General features: G+C 43.7%; 2 long non-coding RNA genes across 2 annotated transcripts in view; both read left to right on the top strand.

Moving 5' to 3' along the window:
- Positions 1 to 453: 453 nt before the first annotated feature.
- On the top strand, positions 454 to 9,042 carry LOC139400237 (uncharacterized). Its single transcript, XR_011632464.1, has 3 exons — positions 454 to 551; positions 630 to 704; positions 8,975 to 9,042. It is a non-coding gene; the product is annotated as an uncharacterized lncRNA (long non-coding RNA).
- A 10-nt stretch (positions 9,043 to 9,052) lies between these two features.
- The window catches only part of LOC139400236 (uncharacterized), a 3,478-nt gene continuing 1,513 nt past the window's right edge, over positions 9,053 to 11,017 (top strand). Inside the window, exons 1-2 of the long non-coding RNA XR_011632463.1 lie at positions 9,053 to 9,138; positions 10,679 to 10,787. This is a non-coding gene — a long non-coding RNA (uncharacterized lncRNA). The remainder of the gene's footprint in view (positions 9,139 to 10,678; positions 10,788 to 11,017) is intronic.

Below are 11,017 nucleotides of genomic sequence, written 5' to 3'. Positions count from 1 at the left end.
TTCTCTACCGGCCTACAGTCGGCTGACCGCTCTCTACTCTCTACCGGCCTACAGTCGGCTGACCGCTCTCTATTCTCTACCGGCCTACAGTCGGCTGACCCCTCTCTACTCTCTACCGGCCTACAGTCAGCTGACCGCTCTCTACTCTCTACCGGCCTACAATCGGCTGACCGCTCTCTATTCTCTACCGGTTCTACAGTCAGTTGACTACTCTCTACCGGCCTACAGTCGGCTGACCACTCTCTACCGGCCTACAGTCGGCTGACCCCTCTCTACTCTCTAATGGCCTACAGTCGGCTGAGCAGTACAAGACTTCCCTCCTATACCATCTATTCTCTCTTACAGGCTCTGTGTGATTGACAGCTGTGTTTCTCCCCCAGTATCTGACTCGCACCCAACCTTGACCTTCTCCAGTGAGCCTGACTCCTCAACGTCCGGTCAGGCCCTGTCCACCACCCCAACCCTCAGCCCATCACTGTCCACCACCCCAACCCTCAGCCCATCACTATCACCTACACCTACTCACAGCAACAATGCTGCTAACAAAGCAGGTAAGTTGCCTTCCACTCCTCTCTCTCTCTGGGTGTGTGTGGAATTGTGTTCTCTAAACCTTGCGTTTTATGTTACAGAGCCGTTGGTCCTCAAGATCAACGAGAGACAGAGACTGGCCCGGGAACGTCGAGAGGAGAGGGAGAAACAGACCGGTGTGTATCCTGCAGTGTGTGTAGCATCTGGAGTACATGAGGGGTCTGGGGGTGTCTGGGGTGCCTGGGGGGGGGGGGGGGTACCTGGGGAGTCCGGGGTACCTGAGGGGTCTGGGGTACCTGGGGGGGGTTACCTGAGGGGTCTGGGGGTCAGGTTTAGGTTTTGTGTTCTCTACAGGAACTCTGGCAGTTATCACTGTATTCCTCATCTACCCCCTAGACCCTCCCAACAAGAACTACACTCATCTAGACCCTCCCAACAAGAACTACACTCATCTACCCCCTAGACCCTCCCAACAAGAACTATACTCATCTACCCCCTAGACCCTCCCAACAAGAACTACACTCATCTAGACCCTCCCAACAAGAACTACACTCATCTACCCCCTAGACCCTCCCAACAAGAACTACACTCACCTACCCCCTAGACCCTCCCAACAAGAACTACACTCACCTATACACTCCCAACAAGAACTACACTCATCTAGACCCTCACAACAAGAACTACACTCATCTAGACCTTCCCAACAAGAATTACACTCATCTAGACCCTCCCAACAAGAAATACACTCACCTATACCCTCCCAACAAGAACTACACTCATCTAGACCCTCCCAACAAGAACTACACTCATCTACCCCCTAGACCCTCCCAACAAGAACTACACTCATCTACCCCCTAGACCCTCCCAACAAGAACTACACTCACCTATACCCTCACAACAAGAACTACACTCATCTAGACCTTCCCAAGAATAACTACACTCATCTATACCCTCCCAACAAGAACTGCACTCATCTAGACCCTCCCAACAAGAATTACACTCATCTAGACCCTCCCAACAAGAACTACACTCACCTAGACCCTCCCAACAAGAACTACACTCATCTAGACCCTCACAACAAGAACTACACTCATCTAGACCTTCCCAAGAATAACTACACTCATCTATACCCTCCCAACAAGAACTGCACTCATCTAGACCCTCCCAACAAGAATTACACTCATCTAGACCCTCCCAACAAGAATTACACCCATCTAGACCCTCCCAACAAGAACTACACTCATCTACCCCCTAGACCCTCCCAACAAGAACTGCACTCATCTAGACCCTCCCAACAAGAATTACACTCATCTAGACCCTCCCAACAAGAATTACACCCATCTAGACCCTCACAACAAGAACTACACTCATCTACCCCCTAGACCCTCCCAACAAGAACTACACTCATCTACCCCCTAGACCCTCCCAACAAGAACTACACTCATCTACCCCCTAGACCCTCACAACAAGAACTACACTCATCTAGACCTTCCCAACAATAATTACACTCATCTAGACCCTCCCAACAAGAACTGCACTCATCTAGACCCTCCCAACAAGAATTACACTCATCTAGACCCTCCCAACAAGAATTACACCCATCTAGACCCTCACAACAAGAACTACACTCATCTACCCCCTAGACCCTCCCAACAAGAACTACACTCATCTACCCCCTAGACCCTCCCAACAAGAACTGCACTCATCTAGACCCTCCCAACAAGAATTACACTCATCTAGACCCTCCCAACAAGAATTACACCCATCTAGACCCTCACAACAAGAACTACACTCATCTACCCCCTAGACCCTCCCAACAAGAACTATACTCATCTACCCCCTAGACCCTCCCAACAAGAACTACACTCATCTAGACCCTCCCAACAAGAACTACACTCATCTAGACCCTCACAACAAGAACTACACTCATCTAGACCTTCCCAAGAATAACTACACTCATCTATACCCTCCCAACAAGAACTGCACTCATCTAGACTCTCCCAACAAGAACTACACTAATCTAGACCTTCCCAATAAGAACTACACTCATCTAGACCCTCCCAACAAGAACTACACTCATCTAGACCTTCCCAACAAGAATTACACTCATCTAGACCCTCCCAACAAGAATTACACCAATCTAGACCCTCCCAACAAGAACTAAACTCATCTACCCCCTAGACCCTCCCAACAAGAACTATATAGCTACTGACCCTGTATATAGCTACTGACCCTGTATATAACTACTGACCCTGTATATAACTACTGACCCTGTATATAACTACTGACCCTGTATATAACTACTGACCCTGTATATAACTACTGACCCTGTATATAGCTACTGGCCCTGTATATAGCTACTGGCCCTGTATATAACTACTGACCCTGTATATAGCTACTGACCCTGTATATAGCTACTGACCCTGTATATAGCTACTGACCCTGTATATAACTTCTGACCTGCATATAACTACTGACCCTGTATATAACTACTGGCCCTGGAACTGTCCCTGTATATAGCTACTGACCCTGTATATAACTAATGACCCTGTATATAACTACTGACCCTGTATATAGCTACTGACCCTGTATATAACTACTGACTCTGTATATAGCTAATGACCCTGTATATAACTACTGACCCTGGAACTGTCCCTGTATATAACTGCTGTCCCTGTATATAGTTACTGACCCTGTATATAGCTACTGACCCTGGAACTGTCCCTGTATATAACTACTGACCCTGTATATAACTACAGACCCTGTATATAGCTACTGTCCCTGTATATAACTACTGACCCTGTATATAGCTACTGACCCTGTATATAGCTACTGTCCCTGTATATAACTACTGACCCTGTATATAGCTACTGACCCTGTATATAGCTACTGACCCTGTATATAACTACTGACCCTGTATATAGCTACTGACCCTGTATATAACTACTGACCCTGTATATAACTTCTGACCCTGTATATAACTACTGACCCTGTATATAACTACTGGCCCTGGAACTGTCCCTGTATATAGCTACTGACCCTGTATATAACTAATGACCCTGTATATAACTACTGACCCTGTATATAGCTACTGACCCTGTATATAACTACTGACTCTGTATATAGCTAATGACCCTGTATATAACTACTGACCCTGGAACTGTCCCTGTATATAACTACTGTCCCTGTATATAGTTACTGACCCTGTATATAGCTACTGACCCTGGAACTGTCCCTGTATATAACTACTGACCCTGTATATAACTAAAGACCCTGTATATAGCTACAGACCCTGTATATAGCTACTGACCCTGTATATAGCTACTGTCCCTGTATATAACTACTGACCCTGTATAAAGCTACAGACCCTGTATATAACTACTGACCCTGTATATAGCTACTGACCCTGTATATAGCTACTGACCCTGTATATAACTACTGACCCTGTGTATAACTTCTGACCCTGTATATAACTACTGACCCTGTATATAACTACTGGCCCTGGAACTGTCCCTGTATATAGCTACTGACCCTGTATATAACTAATGACCCTGTATATAACTACTGACCCTGTATATAGCTACTGACCCTGTATATAACTACTGACTCTGTATATAGCTAATGACCCTGTATATAACTATTGACCCTGGAACTGTCCCTGTATATAACTACTGTCCCTGTATATAGCTACTGTCCCTGTATATAGTTACTGACCCTGTATATAGCTACTGACCCTGGAACTGACCCTGTATATAACTACAGACCCTGTATATAGCTACTGACCCTGTATATTACTACTGACCCTGTATATAGCTACTGACCCTGTATAAGCTACTGTCCCTGTATATAACTACTGACCCTGTATATAACTACTGACCCTGTATATAGCTACTGTCCCTGTATATAACTACTGACCCTGTAAATAGCTATTGACCCTGTATATAGCTACTGACCCTGTATATAACTACTGACCCTGTATATAGCAACTGACCCTGTATATAGCTACTGACCCTGTATATAGCTACTGACCCTGTATATAACTACTGACCCTGTATATAGCTACTGTCCCTTTATATAACTACTGACCCTGTATATAGCTACTGACCCTGTATATAGCTACTGACCCTGTATATAACTACAGACCCTGTATATAGCTACTGACCCTGTATATAGCTACTGACCCTGTATATAGCTACTGACCCTGTATATAGCTACTGACCCTGTATATAACTACTGACCCTGTATATAGCTACTGACCCTGTATATAGCTACTGACCCTGTATATAACTACTGACCCTGTATATAGCTACTGTCCCTGTATATAACTACTGACCCTGTATATAGCTACTGACCCTGTATATAGCTACTGACCCTGGAACTGTCCCTGTATATAACTACTGACCCTGTATATAACTGCAGACCCTGTATATAGCTACTGTCCCTGTATATAACTACTGACCCTGTATATAGCTACTGACCCTGTATATAGCTACTGTCCCTGTATATAACTACTGACCCTGTATATAGCTACTGGCCCTGTATACAGCTACTGACCCTGGAACTGTCCCTGTATATAACTACTGACCCTGTATATAACTGCAGACCCTGTATATAGCTACAGACCCTGTATATAGCTACTGACCCTGTATATAACTACTGACCCTGTATATAACTACTGACCCTGTTTATAACTACTGACCCTGTATATAGCTACTGTCCCTGTATATAACTACTGTCCCTGTATATAACTACTGACCCTGTATATAACTACTGTCCCTGTATATTGCTACTGTCCCTGTATATAACTACTGACCCCTTATATAACTACTGACCCTGTATATAACTACTGACCCTGTATATAACTACTGACCCTGTATATAGCTACTGTCCCTGTATATAACTACTGACCCTGGAACTGTCCCTGTATATAGCTACTGACCCTGTATATAGCTACTGACCCTGTATATAACTACTGACCCTGTATATAACTACTGACCCTGTATATAACTACTGACCCTGTATATAGCTACTGACCCTGTATATAGCTACTGACCCTGTATATAACTACTGACCCTGTATATAACTACTGACCCTGTATATAACTACTGACCCTGTATATAGCTACTGACCCTGTATATAACTACTGGCCCTGTATATAGCTACTGACCCTGTATATAGCTACTGACCCTGTATATAACTACTGACCCTGTGTATAACTACTGACCCTGTATATAGCTACTGACCCTGTATATAGCTACTGACCCTGTATATAACTACTGACCCTGTATATAGCTACTGACCCTGTATATAGCTACTGACCCTATATATAACTACTGGCCCTGTATATAACTACTGACCCTGTATATAACTACTGACCCTGTATATAACTACTGTCCCTGTATATAACTACTGACCCTGTATATAGCTACTGACCCTGTATATTGCTACTGACCCTGTATATAGCTACTGTCCCTGTATATAACTACTGACCCTGTATATAGCTACTGACCCTGTATATAGCTACTGTCCCTGTATATAGCTACTGACCCTGTATATAACTACTGTCCCTGTATATAACTACTGACCCTGTATATAGCTACTGACCCTGTATATAGCTACTGTCCCTGTATATAACTACTGACCCTGTATATAACTACTGACCCTGTATATAACTACTGACCCTGTATATAACTACTGACCCTGTATATAGCTACTGACCCTGTATATAGCTACTGACCCTGTATATAACTACTGTCCCTGTATATAACTACTGACCCTGTATATAACTACTGTCCCTGTATATAGCTACTGACCCTGTATATAACTACTGACCCTGTATATAACTACTGTCCCTGTGTATAACTACTGACCCTGTATATAACTACTGTCCCTGTATATAATTACTGACCCTGTATATAACTACTGACCCTGTATAAAGCTACTGACCCTGTATATAACTTCTGACCCTGTATATAGCTACTGACCCTGTATATAACTACTGTCCCTGTATATAACTACTGACCCTGTATATAACTACTGACCCTGTATATAACTACTGACCCTGGAACTGTCCCTGTATATAGCTGCTGACCCTGTATATAACTTCTGTCCCTGTATATAACTACTGACCCTGTATATAGCTACTGACCCTGTATATAGCTACAGACCCTGTATATAGCTACTGACCCTGTATATAGCTACTGACCCTGTATATAACTACTGACCCTGTATATAACTATTGCCCCTGTATATAGCTACTTACCCTGTATATAACTACTGACCCTGTATATAGCTACTGTCCCTGTATATAACTACTGACCCTGTATATAGCTACTGACCCTGTATATAACTACTGACCCTGTATATAGCTACTGACCCTGTATATAACTACTGACCCTGTATATAACTACTGTCCCTGTATATAACTACTGACCCTGTATATAACTACTGACCCTGTATATAACTACTGACCCTGTATATAACTACTGACCCTGTATATAACTACTGACCCTGTATATAACTACTGTCCCTGTATATAACTACTGACCCTGAATATAACTACTGACCCTGTATATAGCTACTGACCCTGTATATAACTACTGACCCTGTATATAACTACTGACCCTGTATATAACTACTGACCCTGTATATAGCTACTGACCCTGTATAAAGCTACTGACCCTGTATATAGCTACTGACCCTGTATATAACTACTGACCCTGTATATAACTACTGACCCTGTATATAGCTACTGACCCTGTATATAACTACTGACCCTGTATATAGCTACTGACCCTGTATATAACTACTGACCCTGTATATAGCTACTGACCCTGTATATAACTACTGACCCTGTATATAGCTACTGACCCTGTATATAACTACTGACCCTGTATATAACTACTGTCCCTGTATATAACTACTGACCCTGTATATAACTACTGACCCTGTATATAACTACTGACCCTGTATATTACTACTGACCCTGTATATTACTACTGACCCTGTATATTACTACTGACCCTGTATATAACTACTGACCCTGTATATAACTACTGTCCCTGTATATAACTACTGACCCTGTATATAGCTACTGACCCTGTATATAACTACTGACCCTGTATATAACTACTGACCCTGTATATAACTACTGACCCTGTATATAGCTACTGACCCTGTATAAAGCTACTGACCCTGTATATAGCTACTGACCCTGTATATAACTACTGACCCTGTATATAGCTACTGACCCTGTATATAACTACTGACCCTGTATATAGCTACTGACCCTGTATATAACTACTGACCCTGTATATAGCTACTGACCCTGTATATAACTACTGACCCTGTATATAGCTACTGACCCTGTATATAGCTGCTTCCTTGTGTTAATTGTATTTCGGGTGGGTTTTTTCTATTCTGATATTGATGACTGCATTGTTGGGAAGACCAAGACAGGGTTTTCACTGTACTAGTGCAGGTGACATTGATACTGGAACTGCCCAATGAAAATCTAATTCGTATTTGTGGCCAAAGCATCAATTGGAGATAAAACACTTCAGAACTCTCTCCAACTAATCAAACATAAATATGATGTAGAGGGGGATGAGCTGGCCAATCAGCTGTCTAGAGGGGGATGAGCTGGCCAATCAGCTGTCTAGAGGGGGATGAGCTGGCCAATCAGCTGTCTAGAGGGGGATGAGCTGGCCAATCAGCGGTCTAGAGGGGGATGAGCTGGCCAATCAGCTGTCTAGAGGGGGATGAGCTGGCCAATCAGCTGTCTAGAGGGGGATGAGCTGGCCAATCAGCTGTCTAGAGGGGGATGAGCTGGCCAATCAGCTGTCTAGAGGGGGATGAGCTGGCCAATCAGCGGTCTAGAGGGGGATGAGCTGGCCAATCAGCTGTCTAGAGGGGGATGAGCTGGCCAATCAGCTGTCTAGAGGGGGATGAGCTGGCCAATCAGCTGTCTAGAGGGGGATGAGCTGGCCAATCAGCTGTCTAGAGGGGGATGAGCTGGCCAATCAGCTGTCTAGAGGGGGATGAGCTGGCCAATCAGCGGTCTAGAGGGGGATGAGCTAGCCAATCAGCGGTCTAGAGGAGGATGAGCTAGCCAATCAGCGGTCTAGAGGGGGATATATTTCATTGTAATCTGGAAACCCTAAAAGCAAGTCTTACTCTGTGTGTGTGGGAGGTTGGTTCTTCTATCCTTGACCAAAAATCCCCACAAGGATAGTAAAAAAAGTTCTCCCATGTGCGGACAGTTCCCATGTCCCCATGAGGACAAAGGCTATTTTAATCTTAGGGTTAAGGGTTAGAGGTTAGGGGTTTGGGTGTTAGGTTAAATAGGATTTTGAATGGAAATACATTGTATATCTCCAGCTGGATAGAGAAACCAAGGTGTGTGTGTGTGTGTGTGTGTGTTTTTGTGTTTGTGTTTGTGTATCAGCTGCCAGGGAGGCTGCGTGGCAGGAGAGGGAGGAGAGGGCCAGACACTATTATGAGAAACACCTGGAGGAGAGGAGGAGGAAGGTGGAGGAACAGAGGAGGAAGGAGGACAGGAGACGATCCGCTGTGGAGGAGAAGAGAAGACAGAACCTGGAGGAGGAGAAGGTGAGGGACACACTACACTACACAGACTACACACACTCTATACACACACACACACTATACACTGTACACACTACACACACTCTATACACACACACACTGTACACACTACACTACACATAAACACACACACACACTACATACACTATATACACACACTATCACAACAACAAGGGCCACAATCTGAAGGTGACAAACTGTTTGAAATGTCATGCAGCATTCTGGTTGACGTTGTTAACCTGTTGTTGTTGTGGTTAACCTGTTGTTGTCATGGTTAACCTGTTGTTGTCTTGGTTCACCTGTTGTTGTTAACCTGTTGTTGTCGTGGTTAACCTGTTGTTGTATTGTCATTGTTAACCTGTTGTTGTTAACCTGTTGTTGTCGTGGTGAACCTGTTGTTGTCGTGGTTAACCTGTTGTTGTCGTTGTTAACCTGTTGTTGTCGTTGTTAACCTGTTGTTGTCGTTGTTAACCTGTTGTTGTCGTTGTTAACCTGTTGTTGTCGTTGTTAACCTGTTGTCGTTGTTAACCTGTTGTTGTCGTTGTTAACCTGTTGTCGTTGTTAACCTGTTGTTGTCGTCGTTAACCTGTCGTTGTCGTTGTTAACCTGTCGTTGTTAACCTGTTGTTGTCGTTGTTAACCTGTTGTCGTTGTTAACCTGTTGTTGTCGTTGTTAACCTGTCGTTGTTAACCTGTTGTTGTCGTTGTTAACCTGTTGTTGTTGTTGTTAACCTGTTGTTGTCGTTGTTAACCTGTCGTTGTCGTTGTTAACCTGTCGTTGTTAACCTGTTGTCGTTGTTAACCTGTTGTCGTTGTTAACCTGTTGTTGTCGTTGTTAACCTATTGTTGTCGTTGTTAACCTATTGTTGTCGTTGTTAACCTGTTGTTGTCGTTGTTAACCTGTTGTTTTCGTTTTTATCTTGTCGTTGTTGTCGTTGCTAACCTGTTGTCGTTGCTAACCTGTTGTCGATGTAAACCTGTTGTTGTCGTTGTTAATCTGTTGTTGTCGTTGTTAACCTGTTGTTGTCAATCTGTTGTTGTTGTTGTTAACCTGTTGTTGTTAACCTGTTGTTGTCGTTGTTAATCTGTTGTTGTCGTTGTTAACCTGTTGTTGTTAACCTGTTGTTGTCGTTGTTAACCTGTTGTTGTCGTTGTTAATCTGTTGTTGTCGTTGTTAACCTGTTGTTGTCGTTGTTAACCTGTTGTTGTCGTTGTTAACCTGTCGTTGTCGTTGTTAACCTGTTGTCGTTGTTAACCTGTTGTCGTTGTTAACCTGTTGTCGTTGTTAACCTGTTGTTGTCGTTGTTAACCTATTGTTGTCGTTGTTAACCTGTTGTTGTCGTTGTTAACCTGTTGTTTTCGTTTTTATCTTGTCGTTGTTGTCGTTGCTAACCTGTTGTCGTTGCTAACCTGTTGTCGATGTAAACCTGTTGTTGTCGTTGTTGTCGTTGTTAATCTGTTGTTGTCGTTGTTAACCTGTTGTTGTCAATCTGTTGTTGTTGTTGTTAACCTGTTGTTGTTAACCTGTTGTTGTTGTTGTGTAGGCCCGTCATGAGGCAGTGATGCATCGGACAGTGGAGAGAAGTCAGAGAGCCAAACCCAACCACTGGACTTGGGGCGGGAACATGACCACCACACCCACCACACCCGGGGGTAAACACACACACCACACACACACTCACACATACACACACACCACACACACACACACCCCACACATACACACTCACATCACACACCACACATACACACTCACACATACACATACACACACACACACCACACACACACACACACTCACCACACACACACCACTCACACACACCACACACACTCACATCACACATACATAAACACATACTCACTCACACATACAGACTCAC

The sequence above is a fragment of the Oncorhynchus clarkii genome, unplaced genomic scaffold, assembly GCF_045791955.1.
Source record: "Oncorhynchus clarkii lewisi isolate Uvic-CL-2024 unplaced genomic scaffold, UVic_Ocla_1.0 unplaced_contig_6723_pilon_pilon, whole genome shotgun sequence".
NCBI lineage: Eukaryota > Metazoa > Chordata > Actinopteri > Salmoniformes > Salmonidae > Oncorhynchus > Oncorhynchus clarkii.
Note: the sequence above shows the minus strand (reverse complement) of the source record. Positions and strands in the feature narration are given on the sequence as shown.